At 43.2% G+C, this 23633-nt stretch overlaps 1 protein-coding gene across 1 annotated transcript in view; it reads right to left on the reverse strand.

Moving 5' to 3' along the window:
* Positions 1-23573, reverse strand: part of LOC112234003 (serine/threonine-protein kinase PAK 1) — a 72613-nt gene extending 49040 nt beyond the window's left edge. The window contains 1 exon segment of the mRNA XM_042296109.1: positions 23423-23573. The gene's annotated coding sequence lies outside the window, so the exon portion shown is untranslated.
* Positions 23574-23633: the final 60 nt, after the last annotated feature.

Here is a 23633-nt window from a genome sequence, read left to right on the forward strand (position 1 = left end):
ATCAGTCAATTTAATTAAATGAATTAGGCCCCAATCTATGGATTTCACATGGGAATGCAGATATGCATCTGTTGGTCACAGATACATAAAAATTAAATGGGCCTCAGGATCTCGTCACAGTATTTCTGTGCATTCAAATTGCCATTGATAAAATGCAACTGTGTTCATTGTCCGTAGCTTATGCCTGCCCATACCATAACAGAATGCCCCGTGGTGGAGGTGGGGCTCACAAAGTTGACATCAGCAAACCGCTCGCCCACACGACGACATACACGCCTGCAGTTGCGAGGCCAGTTGGATATATGGACAATTTGTCTAAAACGATGTTGGAGGCAGCTTATGGTAGAGATATGAACAATCAATTCTCTGGCAACAGCGCTGGTAGATATTTCTGCAGTTAGCATGCCAATTGCACGCTCTTGAGACATCTGTGACATTGTGTTGTGTGACAATACTACATATCTTAGAGTGACCTTATATTGTTCCCAGCAGCTTCTTGATATGCTACACCTGTCAGGTGGATTAATTATGTTGACAAAGGGAAAATCCTCACTAACAAGGATGTAAACAAATTTGTCAATAAATTATGAGAGAAATAAGCATTTTGTGCATATGGAACATTTCTGGGATCTTCTATTTCAGTTCATGAAATAGGGACCAACACATTTTGTTTTTATATTTTTGTTCAGTGTACATCACCATGACGACCAACTAAATCACCATCATCATGATCGACCAACTAGATCATCATGACCACCAACTACATCACCATGACCAAACCGGACTAACACATATTGTCCTAACAGTTATTGATTATTCCTTCAATAACTAAGTGGGTGGAAAGAGAGTGAGGGCTGGACGGAAGCAGAGAAAAAAAGAAACAAAAGAGGTGATTGTCAAATATATTTATTGATTTTGTTCTTTCTTTCACTGGACGACAGAAAGTGCATTCAATCCCAAGATGCTTTCTAGCCCGGCACTGTTGAGAGGTCTGTCCTCCTAATAACTAAGTGAGCTTAATGTCAGCTTAAGAGAAACACACACAAGCCAGTGTTGATAAATCAGTGTGCATTAGAGTCTTAAAAATGTCAACCTGAGGAGGCCTTTAGATGCACTTTAACATACACCCTGGCTCTGTGTGTGTGTGTCCCGGGTCTCCCTGGGTGCCTAGAGATGATATCACAGGAATCTAGTCGCCAGCAGATTCTTAGGGTGGGGTGCATCCCAACATTCTACTGTTGCTCCCCCTTCTCCTCTCCTCCTTGACACTCCATCACCATGACATCATCATGACTTCCACCAGGCGATTGTTTGAATCACAAAGAAGAAAAAGATCCATCTTCTTTCTCTTTCTTTGCATCGCTCTCTTTTCATCTGCTGTCCGTTCGTTTAACCGTGCCTAGAGAGACACTCACACTGACGAGTTCTCCTCTGCCTCTGAATATGTGTGTGTGTGTGTGTTGAGGAGGGAAGGGGGTGAGATGGATATAGGAGTAGAAAGCAAGGAAGCGAAGAAGTCCTGAAGAATACTCAGAGCTCCATTATTCACAAGAACCTGTTTGAAGCTGATCCCTATTTTTTTAAATCAAATCCCATTGTATTGGTCACATACACATATTTAGCAGATGTTATTGCGGGTGTAGCGAAATGCTTGTGTTCCTAGCTCCAACAGTGCTGTAGTATCTAAAACAATTCACATCAATATACACAAATCTTAAAAGTAAAAGAATGGAATTAAGAAATATAGAAATATTAGATTGAGCAATGTCGGAGTGGCAATGGACTAAAATACTTTAAAATAGAATACAGTATTTACACGTGATGAGTAAAGCAGTATGTAAACATTATTAAAAGTGACTAGTGTTCCATTATTAAAGCGGCCAGTGATTCCAAGTCTATGTATATAGGGCAGCAGCCTCTAAGATGCAGGGTTGTGTAACTGGGTGGAAGCCGGCCATAGAAGCTGTTTTTCAGCCTCTCGGTCCCAGCTTTGATGCACCTGTACTGACCTCACCATATGGGTGATAGCGGGGTGAACAGGCCGTGGCACGGGTGGTTGATGTCCTTGATGATCTTTTTGGCCTTCCTGTGACATCGGGTGCTGTAGGTGTCTTGGAGGGCAGGTATTTTGCCCCCAGTGATGCGTTGGTCAGATCGCACCACCCTCTGGAAAGTCCTGCAGTTCCATGGCGGTGCAGTTGCCGTACCAGGCTGTGATAGACCCGACAGGATAATCTCAATTGTGCATCTGTAAAAGTTTGAGGGTTTCAGGTGACAAGCCACATTTCTTTAGCCTCCTGAGGTTGAAGAGGCGCTGTTGCTCCTTCACCACACGGTCTGTGTGGGTGGACCATTTCAGATCGTCAGTGATGTGTATGCCGATCAACTTGAAACTTTCCACCTTTCCCACTGTTGAATGTGGATAGGGGCGTGCTCCACGATCATCTATTTTTGTTGACGTTGAGTGAGAGGTTATTTTCCTGGCACCAATCTCCCAGGGCTCTCATCTCCTCCCTGTAGGCCATCTCGTCATTGTTGGTAATCAGGCCTACTACTGTTGTGTCATCTGCAAACTTGACGATTGAATTGGAGGCGTGCGTGGCCACGTAGTCATGGGTGAACGGGGAGTACAGGAGCGGGCTGAGCACGCACCCTTGTGGGGCCCCTGTGTTGATGATCATCAAAGTAAAGGTGTTGTTTCCAACCTGGGGCAGCCAGTCAGGAAATCCAGGACCCAGTTGCACAGGGCGGCGTTCAGACCCAGGGCTCCAAGTTTATTTTATGAATTTGGAGGGTACTATGGTATTGAATGCTGAGCTATAGTCAATGAACAGCATTCTTACATACTTACATTGCGACTTTACTTTGTCTCTGTACTGACGTTTTGCCTGTTTGATTGCCTTACGGAGGGAATAACTACTACACTGTTTGTATTAGGCCATATTCCCAGTCACCAATCCATGGTTAAATGCGGTGGTTCGTGCTTTCAGTTTTGCGCGAATGCTGCCATCTATCCACGGTTTCTGGTTTGGTTAGGTTTTAATAGTCACAGTGAGTACAACATCTCCTATACACTTCCCAATGAACTCAGTCACCATATCCGTGTAGTCTACAATGTTATTCTCAGAAGCTACCCGGAACATATCCTAGTGTGCGTGGTCAAAACAATCTTGAAGTGTGTATTCCAATTTCTCTGTTGAATAGACCTTAGCACGGGTACTTCCTGTTTGAGAATGTCTGCCTATAGGAAGGGAGGAGCAAAATGGAGCCATGATCAGATCTGCCGAAGGGAGGGCCTTGTATGTATTTCAAAAAGTTGAATAGCAGTGGTCCAATGATTTACCAGTGTGAGTAGTACAGTCAATGTGTTGATAGAACTTTGGTAGTGTTTTCCTCAAATCTGCTTTGTTAAAATCCCCAGCTACAATAAATGCGGCCTCAGGATATGGTTTCAAGTTTGCACAAAGTCCAATGTAGTTCTTTGAGGGCCATCGTGGTATCGGCTTGAGGGGGAATATACACAGCTGTGACTATAACCAAAAGAGAATTATCTTGGGAGGTAATACGGTCGGCATTTGATTGTGAGGTATTCTAGATTGGGTGAACAAAAGGACTTGAATTTCTGTACGTTATCACAATCACACCATGGGTAGTTTATCACCGTTCTTCTTCCCAGAGAGTTCTTTATTCCCGTTTGCTCAATGTACTGAAAACCCCCAAAAATGTCTGGGCAAATAATGCAAGAAATAACACACAAAAAAAACAAAATACTGCAAAGTTGCTTAGGAGCTAGGAACAGATCTGCCATATCTGTCGGCACCATCTACCCTTTGCCCTTTCTCCTTCTGTCTCTCCCTCTCCCTTCCCATTTATTTTTCTCTGAGAATAAAAGGGAAGTGTGTATGAGAGAGAGAGAATTAAAAGAGAGCTATGAGGAACCACTTTGACTAGTCTAAGTACCCCACCCATGAACTCTCTCTCTCTCTTTCTCCCCCTCTCTGTGCTTATCCAGAGTAAACTACAGGGAAAGGGCTGGTCAGTGACCTCACCACTGTAGTACTCACTCCTCATATGATAACTATTAAACACAGAGCTGGACCAGACACACACATATTCTTACAGGTATGAGGATCTCTGCCTACCAGCTGTATTGTCCCACCCACCAAGCCAATCACCAAGGCAACACCATAAATAATGCACATTGCAAAGCCTGCTGGGAGCCCAGAGCTGCTCCACCCCTGAGAAAACGAATGATACAACTAGATAAGTGTGTGTGTGCGTGAGTGAGAGAGAGAGAACAAAAAGTTATCTAGCCTAAGCTCAGCATGGTAGCAGGAGTCCCTTCACTGTTCAACTAGTGAATATTTAGACTCCAAGAATTATGGTTTTATAAATGTATTGTATGCATGCATGCATGCGTGTGTATTAGAGGTCGACGAATTATGATTTTTCAACGCCGATACCGATTATTGGAGGACCAAAAAAAGCCGATACCGATTAAATCGGACGATTTTTTACATTGATTTGTAATAATGACAATTACAACAATACTGAAAGAACACTTATTTTAACTTAATATAATACATCAATAAAATCAATTTAGCCTCAAATAAATAATGAAACATGTTCAATTTGGTTTAAATAATGCAAAAACAAAAGTACTGGATAAGAATGTAAGAGTGCAAGGAGATCTGCATGGAGGAATGGGCCAAAATACCAGCAACAGTGTGTGAAAACCTTGTGAAGGCTTACAGAAAACGTTTGACCTCTGTCATTGCCAACAAAGGGTATATAACAAAGTATTGAGATAAACTTTTGTTATTGACCAAATACTTATTTTCCACCATAATTTGCAAATAAATTCATAAAAAATGCTACAATGTGATTTTCTGGATTTTTTTTTCTAATTTTGTCTGTCATAGTTGAAGTGTACCTATGATGAAAATTACAGGCCTCTCATCTTTTTAAGTGGGAGAACTTGCACAATTGGTGGCTGACTAAATAATTTTTTGCCCCACTGTACCCTGACTCTGCGTGCAATGAACGCAAGAGAAGTGACACAATTTCACCTGGTTAATATTGCCTGCTAACCTGGATTTCTTTTAGCTAAATATGCAGGTTTAAAAATATATACTTCGGTGTATTGATTTAAAAAAAGGCATTGGTGTTTATGGTTAGGTACACGTTTGGAGCAACGACAATACCTTTTCACGAATACGCACCTTTTTCACGAATAGGACACGCTAGATATCAAATCAAATTTTATTTGTCACATACACATGGTTAGCAGATGTTAATGCGAGTGTAGCGAAATGCTTGTGCTTCTAGTTCCGACAATGCAGTAATAACCAACAAGTAATCTAACTAACAATTCCAAAACTACTGTCTTATACACACAAGTGTAAGGGGATAAAGAATATGTACAAAGATATATGAATGAGTGATGGTACAGAGCGGCATAGGCAAGATACAGTAGATGGTATCGAGTACAGTATATACATATGAGATGAGTATGTAAACAAAGTGGCACAGTTAAAGTGGCTAGTGATACATGTATTACATAAAGATGCAGTAGATGATATAGAGTACAGTATATACGTATACATATGAGATGAATAATGTAGGGTATGTAAACATTATATTAGGTAGCATTGTTTAAAGTGGCTAGTGATATATTTTACATAATTTCCCATCAATTCCCATTATTAAAGTGGCTGGAGTTGAGTCAGTGTGTTGGCAGCAGCCACTCAATGTTAGTGGTGGCTGTTTAACAGTCTGATGGCCTTGAGATAGAAGCTGTTTTTCAGTCTCTCGGTCCCAGCTTTGATGCACCTGTACTGACCTCGCCTTCTGGATGATAGCGGGGTGAACAGGCAGTGGCTCGGGTGGTTGTTGTCCTTGATGATCTTTATGGCCTTCCTGTAACATCGGGTGGTGTAGGTGTCCTGGAGGGCAGGTAGTTTGCCCCCGGTGATGCGTTGTGCAGACCTCACTACCCTCTGGAGAGCCTTACGGTTGTGGGCGGAGCAGTTGCCGTACCAGGCGGTGATACAGCCCGCCAGGATGCTCTCGATTGTGCATCTGTAGAAGTTTGTGAGTGCTTTTGGTGACAAGCCAAATTTCTTCAGCCTCCTGAGGTTGAAGAGGCGCTGCTGCGCCTTCTTCACGATGTTGTCTGTGTGGGTGGACCAATTCAGTTTGTCTGTGATGTGTATGCCGAGGAACTTAAAACTTACTACCCACTCCACTACTGTTCCATCGATGTTGATAGGGGGGTGTTCCCTCTGCTGTTTCCTGAAGTCCACAATCATCTCCTTAGTTTTGTTGACGTTGAGTGTGAGGTTATTTTCCTGACACCACACTCCGAGGGCCCTCACCTCCTCCCAGTAGGCCGTCTCGTCGTTGTTGGTAATCAAGCCTACCACTGTTGTGTCGTCTGCAAACTTGATGATTGAGATGGAGGCGTGCGTGGCCACGCAGTCGTGGGTGAACAGGGAGTACAGGAGAGGGCTCAGAACGCACCCTTGTGGGGCCCCAGTGTTGAGGATCTGCGGGGTGGAGATGTTGTTGCCCACCCTCACCACCTGGGGGCGGCCCGTCAGGAAGTCCAGTACCCAGTTGCACAGGGCGGGGTCGAGACCCAGGGTCTCGAGCTTGATGATGAGCTTGGAGGGTACTATGGTGTTAAATGCCGAGCTGTAGTCGATGAACAGCATTCTCACATAGGTATTCCTCTTGTCCAGATGGGTTAGGGCAGTGTGCAGTGTGGTTGAGATTGCATCGTCTGTGTACCTATTTGGGCGGTAAGCAAATTGGAGTGGGTCTAGGGTGTCAGGTAGGGTGGAGGTGATATGGTCCTTGACTAGTCTCTCAAAGCACTTCATGATGACGGAAGTGAGTGCTACGGGGCGGTAGTCATTTAGCTCAGTTACCTTAGCTTTCTTGGGAACAGGAACACTGGTGGCCCTCTTGAAGCATGTGGGAACAGCAGACTGGGATAGGGATTGATTGAATATGTCCGTAAACACACCAGCCAGCTGGTCTGCGCATGCTCTGAGGGCGCGGCTGGGGATGCCGTCTGGGCCTGCAGCCTTGCGAGGGTTAACACGTTTAAATGTTTTACCTCACCTCGGCTGCAGTGAAGGAGAGGCCGCATGTTTTGGTTGCAGGCCGTGTCAGTGGCACTGTATTGTCCTCAAAGCGGGCAAAAAAGTTATTTAGATAAACTAGTAATATCAACCATGTGTAATTATGGGGATTATGATTGATTAAGTTTAATGCTAGCTAGCAACTTACCTTGGCTTCTTACTGCATTCGCGTAACAGGCGGGCTCCTCGTGAGGCAGGTGGTGAGTGTGTTGGACTAGTTAACCGTAAGGTTGCAAGATTGAATCCCTGAGCTGACAAGGTAAAACTCTGTCGTTCTGCCCCTGAACAAGGCAGTTAACCCACAGTTCCTAGGCCGTCATTGAAAATAAGAATGTGTTCTTAACTGACTTGCCTAGTTAAATAAAGGTGTAAAAAAACAACACAAATTGGCAAAATTGGTGTCCAAAATTACCGATTTCCGATTGTTATGAAAACTTGACATCGGCCCTAATTAAATCGGCCATTCCGGTTAATCTGTGGACCTCTAGTGTGTATATGCGTCTTCATTGAGTATTGTTAGCTGCAGCGCTGTCTGCGATTGTTAGCAGATCTCCTGTCACACACACAGAGACAGAGACACAGAGAGAGATGTAAAATAGCCAGCAACTCTCTCATACACACTCAACTTTTGCCTGTCACTAACCTGCTGGCTAGTCTTTCAAAACATAGGCGTAGCCAGCTAACCAGTTAGCCAGCCGTCATGTCACCAGCTAGCTTCCTTGCCAGTTAGCCTGTATATAACCACAATCCCCATCCACAATCCACATTCTAACTGACTGTAGCAAACTACCTTTTTGCAGCCAAACGATCCCTTCAATACAATACTATCCCTTTAACAAACACTCTCTAACACCCAAACTATCCCTTTAACACCAAACTATCCCACTCCAAACAGTTTGCGTTCCACTGCTCAGACATAATATGCATCAACCTGTTCAGAAGTCTTATGGCTTGGGGTTGAAGCTATTCAAGAGCCTCTTGGACCTAGACTTGGTGCGCCGATACCACTTGCCATGCGGTTGCAGAGAGAACAGTCTATGACTGGGTTACTGGAGTCTGACAATTTTTAGGGCCTTCCTTTGACACCGCATAGTATAGAGGCCATGGATTTCAGGAAGTATGGACCTGGTGAAACCAGATCTCAACCCAGTCACAACATACATCATCAGAGCGCAATGTATGTTTGTTGTTGTTGAATGCCGAAACCTGTCGAACGCTGAAGCCTGAACTAAAGACATTGGTTTAAAAGCGGACCGTGTTTTAATATCTTTAATTTTATTTTTGCGGCTCAGTTGGGCTAAATTGCTGTGAGCGCTGCTATCTGTCCTGGGATCCTGCCAGATTCCATATAGGGGGAGAGACACGAAAGCCCAACTAGCCTAGCTGGCTCAGCGGACTCAAATGGATGCCGCTATTGAACGTTTCCAACATTGCAGGAGCTGCGTTTACTTTGCTTTGTTCCGGGACAATGTGGACCTCGTTGACTTTCAATGTAGCAACTGCTTGCGGAGGACTACAGGAGTGTCGTGTCTTTGGCTATGCCGGATTAAATGATATGACATGCTTTTCTATAAAATAATTTCTCTGTCATTTTTATTACCTGATTGAGCTAATCATGTAAATGTAATTAACTAGAGAGTCGGGCACCACGAAGTAATATTTATAGAGCTTTTATCTTCCAAATAAACTCTTAAAGACCTAGTAATATTTTACATCAATAGCAGTCAACATTAATCGTCACCTTAATTCAGTCTCATCTGAAAGTTGTAAATTCTTAGTTATCTGCACAAACCCTAGCAAACAAGTTGAATCAGCAATACAAAATTGGGTTTAATTATTTATTTACTAAATACCTAACTAATCACACAGAATTACACATATTTAAATCATAACTTGATTAAAAATTACATCATAAAAGAAAACGTCACTAGCGGGCGGAACAGATATTACAGCTTGTTACACAAAGGAAAAGGGCTGGGTTTGTGTGAAAGAGCGGGAAGACTGAGGGACACAGGGAGAAGCTGTGCTATCGTAAATACAGTATCTGATGCATTCTAAATTACCGCCCATTTGGAAAAGGAAAATGCAATAAATATTTACTCTGAGCTGCGCTTCAGTAGGTTGGTGGTAGATGGAAGACCGTGTTGCCAAACCGAGTCCTCTGAAGAATGTCTCTGGTGGTCAATTGGATAAGTTGTAGTAACGTCATTGTGTGATAGACGGGATACTCTGTCTGTTCCTTCCTAACTCTCGTTTGCATAACATAAATAGTCATGTTAAACATTCATGAAAATACAAGTGTCTCACATGTATCGAAAGCCTAGAATCTTGCTAATCCAACTGCGTTGTCAGATTTAAAAAAGGATTAACTGCGAAAGAATACGATGTGATTATCTGAGCATAGAGCCCCATAAAAAAAAACATTTTAACCAGCACAGGGGTAACAATCACAAACTGCATTAAAATAAATAGTTTACCTTTGACGATCTTCGTCTGTTTACAATTCCAATGCTCATTGCTACACAATGAATGATCTTTTGTTTGATAAAATCCGTTTTTATAGCCTAACACAAAACATTTTGTGAACCGCTTGTGTGAATTCAGTCTCACCCACACAGAACGTGACTTTTCCAGTCATGTTTGGTTTCACTGCAATCAACTGGTTTGTTTGTAACACAATCAAACGTGATGGGCCATTTCGCAGGACGTATTGACTGAAAGAAACCGATTTGAAGACAACAAGTAATGACATCATTGTGCACCAATGATTTGCCCGCTGTTTCGTTGATTGACTCTCTTTTAACCCAATGACCACTGATCGCCTTGAAATCTAGCTGGGTAGATGAGCTGAGCTAAAACTGCAATACGCCATGTTTATGTGTTGCAAGACCAACCCATGTAGTAAGCTCCAGCGTAAAGAGAGTCATGTGCTATTGAATTTTCATACCGGAAGGAGAAACACATATTACGCATTGCATTGTTTGGTTAACGCGCAGATTCAGCTGTTTATATATCAATCATTATGGCGACTAAGTCAAGTCTAGATATACAGACGTACACACAACTTTAGAATACATTGATTGGGAAGGTGAGACAGAGATTGTTGTAGGACGCTTCATTTAGCGATTGTGGAGGAATATTTTTTGAACGGGAGAGGACATCGTTTTGGACTGGTAAATTCTTATCATGCTAATGCCCTTGTTTGAAATTAATAATCTAAAATAATTTTTAAAAAAAATCACAAATAATATTTTATAAGCAATATATAAACATTTAATGTCATGAAATGTGAGATGCGTGTGTCTGCCGCCCCACCCCAACCCACATGAAATAGCCTATTTGAGGCTGTTGAGGAGAGGGCAGGACCACATCAATGGCTAAAGTGAAATGGAGACAGTAGATACAGCTGATCTGTTGTAATATAATAAAGACAGTAGCTCTAGCTGGTCTGTCATAATATAATAAAGACAGTAGATCTAGCAGGTAATAATAATATATTCAACCTTCAACTCTCTATATATATCTGTTTATTATACCTGTTGATACAGGGCTCATATGTGAAACTATTCTAACTGAACATTTTCTTTCACAGTGACTCCGAATGGGAGTCTTATCCGGTGTCCTGTGTGAATTTAAGTATGCTCTCTCTAATTCTCTCTCTCTCTATCTCGGAGGACCTGAGTCCTAGGACCATGCGTCAGGACTACCTGGCACGATGACTCCTTGCTGTCCCCAGTCCACCTGGCCTTGCCGCTGTTACAGTTTCAACTGTTCTGCCTGCGGCTATGGAACCCTAAACTGTTCATTTTTACTCTTGAGGTGCTGTCCTGTTGCACCCTCTACAACCACTGTGATCTCCACCCGGCACAGCAAGAAGAGGACTGGCCACCCCTCATAGCCTGGTTCCTCTCTAGGTTTCTTCCTAGGTTTTTGCCTCTCTAGGGAGTTTTTCCTAGCCACTGTGCTTCTACACCTGCATTGCTTGCTGTTTGGGGTTTTAGGCTGGGGCTATATAAATTGATTTGATTTGATAGAGGACTGAGGGTCTTCCAAATATTGAAAGTGTGTAAATAGTTACCCATGTTATTTTGTAAATGTATATATATTTTTTCATATTTTTAATCAATACATTTTTAAAAAATAATAAAAAAAATTGTGGGGGGGGGGTGTTAGAATACCATTTTGGTATTTTGTTTATATAGTTATTTGTTTCAAAATATATACCTTCACCAATTTGGCCACTTGGGTACATTTGGACTACTTGTGTGGGACACCTGGGTGACTTCATGATAAATGTCATGTAGCACACTCATTTTGGAAGTTATCATTCTGAAACTTTGCACAAGTACTGTTGCCCTCTTATATTTTTCACTGAAATTGTCCCCATCATGATGATACAAAAATAAAAAATAAAAACGTATGGTTTTTTTTCATTGTTTTATCTAAACCAGATCTATTGTCTGCTATTCTCCTACATTCAATTCACATTTACACAAACTTCAGAGTGTTTTCTTTCAAATGTTACCAAGAATATGCATATCCTTGGTTCTGTGTCTGAGCTACAGGCTGTTAGATTTGGGTATGTCTTCAGGCGGAAATTGCACAAAGTAGGGGGGGAGCTGCAAGAGGTTTTAACCAAGGATTTTGCAAATGTAACCTCAGTAGGGTAGAGAGAGGAAAAAGGGGGGGAAGAGGTATTTATGACCGTCATAAACCAACCCCCCAGGCCAACGTCATGACAGGAGGGAAGTAGCTACTCTTAGCAAGCAAGTAGCAAACCTACACAAGCTACTGGGGAACCCACGCCCACCTACTTTTTATTTTTCTTCCACCCCAGTAGCCGGACGCCGCTCTGGTCTGGTGGAAGTTTTGCCGCCGTGTCGGCTCTCCACTACCATTGTGACAATAATGCTGCATCAAATGTACATGATCTTACGGGCATTGGCAAACAATGTAAGTAATTTAATTTATGTACCCCTAATTGCACCGAATACATCTGTTTATCCTACAGCTATTGTAAGCAGTAATCATGAGCCTATAAACCAGAGTTACACTGTTACACTGTTAGCACTGAGGTGGTACTATTGCACAGTAGGAAGACCACTTTATGCAGCTCACCCTGCACTATCAGCTCCAATGTAAATAACATGAGTAAGTCTACCTCTGACAAGCTTCCCAGTAAAGCATCAAAAACAATCAAGCAACCCAGAAGTGCTAAAAATAGCCCATATTAAAATTTGTAGCCTAAGAAACAAGGTCCATGAAGTCAATAACTTGTTTGTAACAGATGACATTCATCTTCAGACCATCTCTGAAACTCACTTAGATAACACCTTTGATGATACAGTGGTAGCAATACATGGTTAATAACATCTACCGAAAATACAGAAATGCCAACGGAGGTGGTGCTGCGGTCTATAGTCAGAACCACATTCCTGTACAGCTTAGAGAATATATAATGTTAAATACTTTTGAAGTAATACGGCTACAGGTTCATCTGCCTCACCTAAAGCCCATTCTTGTGGGAAGCTGCTATAGACCACCAAGTGCTAACAGTCAGTATCTGGATAATGTGTGTGAAATGGTTGATAAATGTATGTGATATCAACAGAGAATTATATTTTCTGGGTGATTTAAATATTGACTGGCTATCATCAAGCTGCCCAGTCAGGAAAAAATTCAAACTGTAACAAATGCCTGGAACCTGGATCAGGTTGTCAGTCAACCTACCAGGGTAGTTACAAACAGCACAGGAGTTAAATCTTCAAGTATTGATCACATCTTTACTAATGCTGCAGAAATGTACTTTAAAGCAGCATCCAAATCCATAGGATGTGGTGATCACAATATAATAGCCATACCTAGGAAAACCAAAGTTCCAAAGGCTGGGCCTAACAGTGTATAAGACGTCATACAAGAAGTTTTGTAGTGATTCATATGTTGATGATGTAAAGACAATTTGCTGGTCTGTGGTGTGTAATGAAACTACTTATTCCAGTTACTAATAAGCACGCACCCATTAAGAAAATGACTGTAAAAACTGCTAAATCCCCTTGGATTGATGAGGAATTGAAAAATGGTATGGTTGAAAGGCATGAGGGAGAAGGTATGGCAATTAAGTCTGACAGCCCAACTGATTGGCAAACATACTGCAAATTAAGAAATCATGTGACTAAACTAAATAAAAAGAAACTAAACTATGAAACAAAGAAATTATATAAAGAATGATAGTAAAAAGCTTTGGGGCACCTTAAATGAAATGTTGGGTAAAAAAGCCAACTCGGCACCTTTATTCATTGAATCAGATGGCTCATTCATCACTATAAAGCCCACTGATATTGCAAACTACTTTAATGACTTTTTCATTGGCAAAATAAGCAAACTTAGGGATAACATGCCAGCAACAAACGCTGACACTACACATCCAAGTATATCAGACCAAATTATGAAAGACAAGAATTGTACTTTTGATTTCCGTAAAGTCAGTGTGGAAGAGGTGAAAAGATTATTGTTGTCTATCAACAATGACAAGCCACCGGGGTCTGACAATCTAGATGGAAAATTACTGAGGATAATAGCAGACGATATTGCCACTCCTATTTGCCACATTCTCAATTTAAGCATACTAGAGAGTGTAGCTTCCCTCCAGGCCTGAGGGCACAAAGTCATGCCGCTACCCAAGAATAGTAAAGCCCCCTTTACTGGCTCAAATAGCCGACCAATCAGCCTGTTACCAACCCGTAGTTAACTTCTGGAAAAAAATTGCATTTGACCAGATACAATGCTATTTTACAGTAAACAAATTGACAACAGAATTTGTTGAATCTTATTGGGAAGGACACTCAACAAGCACAGCACTTACACAAATGACTGATGATTGGCTGAGAGAATTTGAAGATACAATTATTGTGGGGGCTGTCTTGTTAGACTTCGGTGCAGCTATTGATACATTATTGATCATAGTCTGCTGCTGGAAAAAGTCATGTGTCATGGCTTTACACCCCCTGTTATAAATGTGGATAAAGAATTACTTGTCTAACAGAACACAGGGTGTTCTTTAATGGAAGCCTATCAAATATAATCCAGTTAAAATCAGCGATTCCCCAGGGTAGCTGTTTAAGCCCTGTGCTTTTTTTCAATTTTTACTAACAACATGCCACTGATTGAGTAAAGCCTGAGTTTCTAAGTATGCGGATGACCTAAGACTATACACGTCAGCTACTACAGTGACTGAAATGACTGAAACACTCAACAAAGAGCTGCAGTTAGTTTCAGAGTGCGTGGCAAGGAATAAGTTAGCCCTAAATATTTCTAAAACTAAAAGCATTGTATTTGGAACAAAACACTCACTAAACCCTAAACTTCAACTAAATAATATGGAAATTGAGCAAGTTGAGATGACTAAACTGCTTGGAGTAACACTAGATTGTAAACTGTCAAGGTCAAAACATATTGATGCAGTAGTAGCTAAGAGGGGGAGAAGTCTGTCTATAATAAAGCGATGCTCTGCCTTCTTAACAACACTATCAACAAGGCAGGTCCTACAGGCCCTAGTTTTGTCGCACCTTGAGTACTGTTCAGTCGTGTGGTCAGGTGACATTAAAAAGGACTTAGGAAAATTGCAGTTGGCTCAGAACAGGGCAGCACGGCTGGCCCTTGGATGTACACCGAGAGCTAATATTAATAATATGCATGTCAATCTCTCCTAGGTGAATGTGGAGGAGAGATAGACTTCATCACTACTTTTATTTATGAGAGGTATTGACATGTTGAATGCACCGAGCTGTCGGTCTAAACTACTGGAACACAGCTCAGACACCCATGCAGACCCCACAAGACATGCCACAAGAGGTCTCTTCACAGACCCCAAGTCCAGAACAGACTATGGGAGGCACACAGTACTACATAGAGCCATGACTACATGGAACTCTATTCCACATCAAGTAACTGACACAAGCAGTGAAATTAGATTTTTTTTTTTTAAGATAAAAAAACAAACACCTTATGGAACAGCGGAGACTGTGAAGCTACACAAACATTGGCCAGACACATGCATACACATATACGATGAAATAGGCACTATAAATACACATGGATTTAGTACTGTAGATATGTGGTAGTGGTGGAGTAGGGGCCTGATGGCACACAGTGTGTTGTGAAATCTGTGAATGTATTGTAATGTTATAGAATTGTATAAACTGCCTTAATTTTGCTGGACCCCAGGAAGAGTAGCTGCTGCTTTGGCAGCAGCTTATGGGTATTCATAATAAATACAATGAATTGGGCCGAACGCACAACCCTCTGTAGTGCCTTGCGGTCAGAGGCCGAGCAGTTGCCATAACAGGCAGTGATGCAACCCGTCAGGATGCTCTCGATGGTGCAGCTGTAAAGCATTTTGAGGATCTGAGAACCCAGTCTCCTGAGGGGGGAATAGGTTTTGTCGTGCCCTCTTCACGACTGTCTTGGTGTTCTTGGACCATGCTAGTTTGTTGGCGATGTGGACGCAAAGGAACTTAAAGCTCTCAACCTGCTCCACTACAGCCTAATCGATGAGAATGGGGGCATGCTCAGTCCTCCTTTTCCTGTAGTCCACTTTTCCTGTAGTCCTTTTCCTGTAGTTCACACTTGATCACGTTGAGGGAGAGGTTGTTATCCTGGCACCACATGGTCAGGTCTCTGATCTCTTCCCTATAGGCTGTTTCATCATTGTCGGTGATCAGGCCTACCAATGTTGTGTCATCAGCAAACTTGATGATGGTGTTGGAGTTGTGCCTGGCCGTGCAGTCATGAGTGAACAGGGAGTACAGCAGGGGGCTGAGCACGCATCCCAGAGGGGCCCCTGTGTTGAGGATCAGCGTGGCGGATGTGTTCTTACCTACCATTACCACCTGGGGGCGACCCGTCAGGAAGTCCAGGATCCAGTTGCAGAGGGAGGTGTTTACTCCCAAGGTCCTTAACTTAGAGATGAGCTTTGAGGGCACAATTATGGTGTTGAACACTGAACTATTGTCAATAAATAGCATTCTCACATAGGTGATCCTTTTGTCCAGGTGTGAAAGAGCAGTGTGGAGTGCAATAGAGATTGCATCATCTGTGAATCTGTTGGTGCGGTATGCAAATTGGAGTGGGTCTAGGGTTTCTGGAATAATGGTGTTGATTTAGGCAGGTTACCTTAGTGTTCTTCGGCACAGGGACCATGGTGGTCTGCTTGAAACATGTTGGTATTACAGACTCAGGCAGGGAGAGGTTGAAAAAGACACTTGCCAGTTGTGAATGTTGACCTGTTTGAAGGTCTTACTCACAACGGCTGCGGAGAGCGTAATCACACAGTCGTCTGGAACAGTTGATGCTCTCATGCATGTTTCAGTGTTACTTGCCTCGAGGCGAGCATAGAAGTTATTTAGCTCGTCTTGTAGGCTTGTGTCACTGGGCAGCTCTTGGTTGTGCTTCCCTTTGTAGTCTAATAGTTTGCAAGCCCTGCCACACAATCGACGCGCGTCAGAGCCGGTGTAGTACGATACGATCTTAGTCCTGTACTGACGCTTTGCTTATTTGAAGGTTCGTCGGAGGGACTAGAGGGATTTCTTATAAGCTTTGTGTTTGAGTCCCGATCCTTGAAAGCGGCAGCTCTACCCTTTAACTCGGTGCGAATGTTGCCTGTATCCATGTTTTCTGGTTGGGGTATGTACGTACAGTCACTGTTGGGACAATGTCATCAATGCACTTATTGATAAAGCCAGTGACTGATGGTGTACTCCTCAATGCCATCGGAAGAATCCCAGAACATATTCCAGTCTGTGGTAGCAAAGCAGTCCTGTAGTTTAGCATCTGCTTCATCTGACCACTTTTTTATAGACTGAGTCACTGGTGCTTCCTGCTTTAATTTTAGCTTGAAAGCAGGAATCGGGAGGATAGAATTATGGTCCGATTTGCCAAATGGAGGGCGAGGGAGAGCTTTGTACGCATCTCTGTGTGTGGAGTAAAGGTGGTCTTGAATTTTCTTTTCTCTGGTTGCACATTTAACATCCTGATAGAAATGAGGCAAAACTGATTTAAGTTCCCCTGCATTAAAGCCCCCGGCACCTAGGAACGCCGCCTCTGGATGAGTGCGTTCCAGTTTCAGGAAACTGGTGAGGGCCCAAAAAGGTGACACTTCTTTTTGTTGCACTGAAACACACTAAAAATCCCTGCTAGGGGAAATGCAGGTTTTAACTAATTAAACAACAAAGAACATGATCGACATGATCAGTCTCTGTGTGTAAATAAAAAAGTGGTTAATGTGAACCTAACTCACAGCTAAAAAATGTAAAGAAAGCAATCCAATTATTATTATTGAAGTTAGCCATGAAAGCCTTTATAATAGAACGCTTGTGACCACACACATAAATATTGCACTTGGGAAAAAACAAACATCTTAAAGTAGAAATAGAATGAAACAAACAGGCATTATATTTTGCTCTATTGTAGTGGCCACATAGACATCAATCAAGCGCACAAAGCTACGTGTGCAAAAACAACGTTGAGTAAAAAATAAAAAGTATAGTCTCCCCTCACTCACACACGTGTTACTGTCAAATTCAACACAACAAAAACTGTCTGACTTTATTAGCAAGCTAATTTTCACACCATAAACTCAATTATTTGATCAGATAAGTTGGCTAATGTTGCTCAACATTTCTCTGGCTAGCTAACAGAAAATTTGATTCAGCTAGCAAGATACTTAACAATGCTAATAGTTGTACCACCACACTTTCTCCCTTATCTCAAACTTTCCAAATGCCAGTAGTTTTTCGGTTACAGCTCATGAAGCTTCATCACCTTCTCACCCCCGTCTCCGTGATCAGGCTTCTCACCCCCGTCTCCGTGATCAGGCTTCTCACCTAACGTTACTTCTTCATTATAGATGAAGACTATAGGTAGATAGTGTGGTCTACAGCTTATCATGAGATAGTCTACTCCAGGCGAGCAAAACTGAGACTTCCTTAGATATCGTACACCAGCTGTTGTTCACATAAACTCAGCAAAAAAAGAAACGTCCTCTCACTGTCAACTGCATTTATTTTCAACAAACTTAACAAACTACAACATGTAAATATTTGTATGACCATAACAAGATTCAACAACTGAGACACAAACTGAACAAGTCCAACAGACATGCGACTAACAGAACTTGAATAATGTGTCCCTGAACAAAGGGAGGTCAAAATCAACAGTAAGTCAGTATCTGGTGTGGCCACCAGCTGCATTAAGTACTGCAGTGCATCGCCTCCTCATGGACTGCACCAGATTTGTCAGTTCTGGCTGTGAGATGTTACCCCACTCTTCCACCAAGGCACCTGCAAGTTCCCGGTCATTTCTGGGGGGGGCCTAGCCCTCACCCTCCGATCCAACAGGTCCCAGATGTGCTCCATGGGATTGAGATCCGGGCTCTTGGCCATGGCAGAACACTGACATTCCTGTCTTGCAGGAAATCACACACAGAACGAGCATTATGGCTGGTGGCATTGCCATGCTGGAGGGTCATGTCATGATGAGCCTGCAGGAAGGGTACCACAGGAGGGAGGAGGACGTCTTCCCTGTAACGCACAGCGTTGAGATTGCCTGCAATGACAACAAGTTCAGTCTGATAATTCTGTGACACACCGCCCCAGACCATGACGGACCCTCCACCTCCAAATCGATCCCGCTCCAGAGTACAGGCCTCAGTGAAACGCTGATTCCTTCGACGATAAACGCAAATCCGACCTTCACCCCTGGTGTGACAAAACCGCGACTCGTCAGTGAAGAGCACTTTTTGCAAGTCCTGTCTGGTCCAGCAACGGTGGGTTTGTGCCTATAGGCGACGTTGTTGCCGGTGATGTATAGCAGGTCCTCACCAGACAACAGGCCTACAAGCCCTCAGTCCAGCCTCTCTCAGCCTATTGCGGACAGTCTGAGCAAAGATGGAGGGATTGTGCGTTACAATGAAGATCTGAGGTTATTTGGATTTTTACGAATTATCTTTGAAAGACAGGGTCCTGAAAAAGGGACGTTTCTTTTGCTGAGGCTCCCGCCGTGTCTTACCAGAGGCTGCTGTTCTGTCCTGCCGATGGAGTGTATAACCCGCCAGCTATATGTTCTTAATGTTGTTGTTCAAAATAAGATATTACATATTTTTATGTCCCGTTGGTAGGAGGAATGTGATTTCAGCTCATCCCATTTATTTCCCAGCGATTGAACATTAGCTAGCGGGATGGAAGGCAAGGGAAGATTAGCCACTCGTCACCTGATCCTCACAAGACACCCTGATCTTTTTCCTCGAACTCTCAGTTCCCTTCTCCAGCGGCATCACGGGGTTCTGGGCCTTGTCCCATCCGACTCATTGAAGAACTCCTTGTCCAGTTTGAGGTGAGCAATCGCAGTTCTGATGTCCAGAAGCTCTTTTCGGTCATAAGAGACGGTAGCAGCAACATTATTTACAAAACTATTTACGAACAATGCGAAAAAACAAACAAAATAGCATGGTTGGTTAAGAGCCGATAAGACGGCAGCCCTCCCATCCGGCACCATCGTAATACTGGGCACCAGATTGCTATAACATATGATGTGGTTAGGTGATAAGTAAAATACTTATCTAAATACTTATCTCATCTAAGCAGGGGAATACAACCTATCTATTTAACACCCAAACTATCCTACTCCTCAGACTCTACACCACCAGCCGCCCAGATGCCGAACCAGCAGGGTTTGCGTGCATGTGTGTGTGTATTTGAGAGGATAATGGTCATCAATGGAGGTCATCGGAGGTAGAGAAAACAGCTAAACGAATAAAGAGAGGCGGTGAGATTCCTACTGCAGCTGTTCACGCATTCACACACTAATGTGAGGGAGAGAGAAAGAAAGGAGAGAAAGAGCGAGAGGACTTAACTACAGGTCCATAAGGTCAGCAGCAGGATGTAGATTTAAAGGTGATTTAAATCAGTGATTAGTGCCAATGCAGCACTACCTGTAACTGTGTGTGTGTTTGTGTGTGTGTGTGTGTGTGGGGGGTGTAGAAAGAGTAAAGGGAGAAAAAAAGGATACCTGTTGTATTCGGCGCATATGACTAATAACATTTGATTTGATAAGAGAGGAAGAGACAAGAGGGTCAACTGGACAGAAACAGAGAGGGGTAGAGAGATAGACAGGGACTCAGAGAGAGAGAGGGAGATATTTATAGTTGATAGTATTATTGTTGCTTCAGTGGACAGGTTAGCTCTGATGCCAGTATTTTGTTCTCTACAGTACTATACTAGAGGGAAAAAGGGAGGAGGAGAAGAGAGGGCGGTAAGGACACAGCACAGTGTAGAAGAAATTACAGAAATACTCCCTCCCTCTGTGTGTGTGTGTGTGTGTGTGTGTGTGTGTGTGTGTGTGTGTGTGTGTGTGTGTGTGTGTGTGTGTCAGAGAGTGTAAATAGAGAGAGTAAACACACACTCCTTACAGACCAAATTAAACCTTGGACTGGCTAAAGTGTCCAACCCTAAACAGTCTGCAGGGTACACATACATACACACTTGTTCTTACACCCTTCACACCCCCACATCGTCTCTTCATATCACAATGAATAGGCTAATCATAATATTATTACACTGTTTTTACACTTGTACATAACATGTGCCTATCCCCCTTTCCACCCATGTAGACAGACATGTGATTGGCTGGCTGGACACCTCTCCCTTATTCCTCTACATATTGATCCCATTAAACTTTTATGGGGCACGAAGGTCAGTGTTGGCTCAGGCTCATTAACTTAACAGAACTGAGACAAGACCAGTGGTGATATAGACTGCTGATGAGAAGACACTAAGATGGGGCTACATCCCAAGCATAACACTATTCCCTATATAGTGCACTACGTTTGACCAGAGCCCCCCATATACATATATTATTTTATTTAACCTTTATTTAACTATATAGGGAAAGGGGTGCTATTTGGGACACAAACTGGGTTGTTTCCCAACCCAAATTAGCCTACTCTTCTTGGTTAGCCTGTTATTCCTGATGTGTCATTTATTCAAAGCGCCAAGTCAGACAGAGTGAAGGCTGTGGAGCACTGTGTCACTAATCAGACAGCTACAGCCGCACTTATCTAGCCTACCCCCTCTCTCGGTTTCCTCTTTCTTTCTGTCTCTCCCTTTTCTACCCCCTCTCTCTGTTTCCTCTGTCTGTCTGTTTCTCCCTTTTCTACCCCCTCTCTCTGTTTCCTCTGTCTGTCGGTCTCTCCCTTTTCTACCCCCTCTCTCGGTTTCCTCTTTCTTTCTGTCTCTCCCTTTTCTACCCCCTCTCTCTGTTTCCTCTGTCTGTCGGTTTCTCCCTTTTCTACCCCCTCTCTCTGTTTCCTCTGTCTGTCGGTTTCTCCCTTTTCTACCCCCTCTCTCTGTTTCCTCTGTCTGTCGGTCTCTCCCTTTTCTACCCCTCTCTCTGTTTCCTCTGTCTGTCGGTCTCTCCCTTTTCTACCCCCTCTCTCTGTTTCCTCTGTCTGTCGGTTTCTCCCTTTTCTACCCCCTCTCTCTGTTTCCTCTGTCTGTCGGTCTCTCCCTTTTCTACCCCCTCTCTCTGTTTCCTCTGTCTGTCGGTCTCTCCCTTTTCTACCCCCTCTCTCTGTTTCCTCTGTCTGTCGGTCTCTCCCTTTTCTACCCCCTCTCTCTGTTTCCTCTGTCTGTCGGTCTCTCCCTTTTCTACCCCCTCTCTCTGTTTCCTCTGTCTGTCGGTCTCTCCCTTTTCTACCCCCTCTCTCTGTTTCCTCTTTCTTTCTGTCTCTCCCTTTTCTACCCCCTCTCTCGGTTTCCTCTTTCTTTCTGTCTCTCCCTTTTCTACCCCCTCTCTCTGTTTCCTCTGTCTGTCGGTCTCTCCCTTTTCTACCCCCTCTCTCTGTTTCCTCTGTCTGTCGGTCTCTCCCTTTTCTACCCCCTCTCTCGGTTTCCTCTGTCTGTCGGTCTCTCCCTTTTCTACCCCCTCTCTCTGTTTCCTCTGTCTGTCGGTCTCTCCCTTTTCTACCCCTCTCTCTGTTTCCTCTGTCTGTCGGTCTCTCCCTTTTCTACCCCCTCTCTCTGTTTCCTCTGTCTGTCGGTTTCTCCCTTTTCTACCCCCTCTCTCTGTTTCCTCTTTCTTTCTGTCTCTCCCTTTTCTACCCCCTCTCTCTGTTTCCTCTGTCTGTCGGTCTCTCCCTTTTCTACCCCCTCTCTCTGTTTCCTCTGTCTGTCGGTCTCTCCCTTTTCTACCCTCTCTAATATATGTATGTATGCATGTATGTATGTGTGTACGTACGTACGTACGTATGTATATTTTGGGGCAGCAGGTAGCCTAGTGGTTAGACCGTTGGGCCAGTAACCAAAAGGTTGCTGGATCGAATCCCCGAGCTGACACGGTAAACATCTGTTGTTCTGCCCCTGAACAAGGCAGTTAACCTACTGTTCCTAGGCCGTCACGGTAAGTAAGAATTCGTTATTAACTGACTTGCGTAGTTAAATAAAATAAAATAAATGTGTCTCTCTCTCCCCCCAGTTAGTGCTATCCTTGGGATGTCCCTAATCTTAACCCCTACCTTGCCCTATTTTAAAATGTCAACTTCAATGGGATAGGGACAACCGAAGGATCACAAGGACCCCCCTCTATGTCGCATAATGATTCATTTCACATCTTTCCCCTAAAGACATTAAATAAATGAAAATGTCTGTAAGGTGTTTACTTTGTAATATCTAGCCTAGATTGTACATGAGATCATTGCATTTTATCCATGACATTTTGTGCCAATTTTCATTCATTCAGGCGACCAACACACAGAGTTTATTTCATTCGAATGATAACTGTATATTCCCACATTTTTCATTCATACCGGTTGACCCTGAAGCGACAGACAACTGGTCTACACACACACACACACACTCTCTCTCTCTCTCTCTCTCTCTCTCTAATAATGTCTGGAGCTCCACCACAACACACCGCGGGCTGCATAAAGTACCGTCATAACACCCTGTTCCCTTCTCCCAGGGACAAAATCAGTGAACCGATAAATCGGCGTTGCGGCCCCAACGTCCAACAACTACTGTATGTATGTATGTATGTATGTATGTATGTATGTATGTATGTATGTATGTATGTATGGTCCCTTGCCGTTACACTGGAGCGCCGTGAGCACGCTCCTACTGTCTGTTCGGCGGTAACAGTCCTGTAATGTACCAGTAAAGGAAGGTAAACTGAAAATAATGTCATGCCCGGTTCTGTCTGTGGATAAATGAATAGGAGAAACTCACCTATCGCCGTGTCTTTTGAAAAATTCCTGATCCGTTCTCTTTGCCTGCACTCACACACATGCATTCGCCCAAGTAGCTGCAGATTTTTCTATTCTGCCCAATTTGACAAACCCTTCTTCTATCGCTCTGCCCAGGCTCTGCCAATCCCTGGCTATTGTTAGACACACACCACCCTGCTACATAGCAACGCCCGCCCACTACACTCGTTTCT

This window comes from Oncorhynchus tshawytscha, linkage group LG13 (genome assembly GCF_018296145.1).
Source record: "Oncorhynchus tshawytscha isolate Ot180627B linkage group LG13, Otsh_v2.0, whole genome shotgun sequence".
In the NCBI taxonomy this organism is placed as follows: Eukaryota; Metazoa; Chordata; class Actinopteri; order Salmoniformes; family Salmonidae; genus Oncorhynchus; species Oncorhynchus tshawytscha.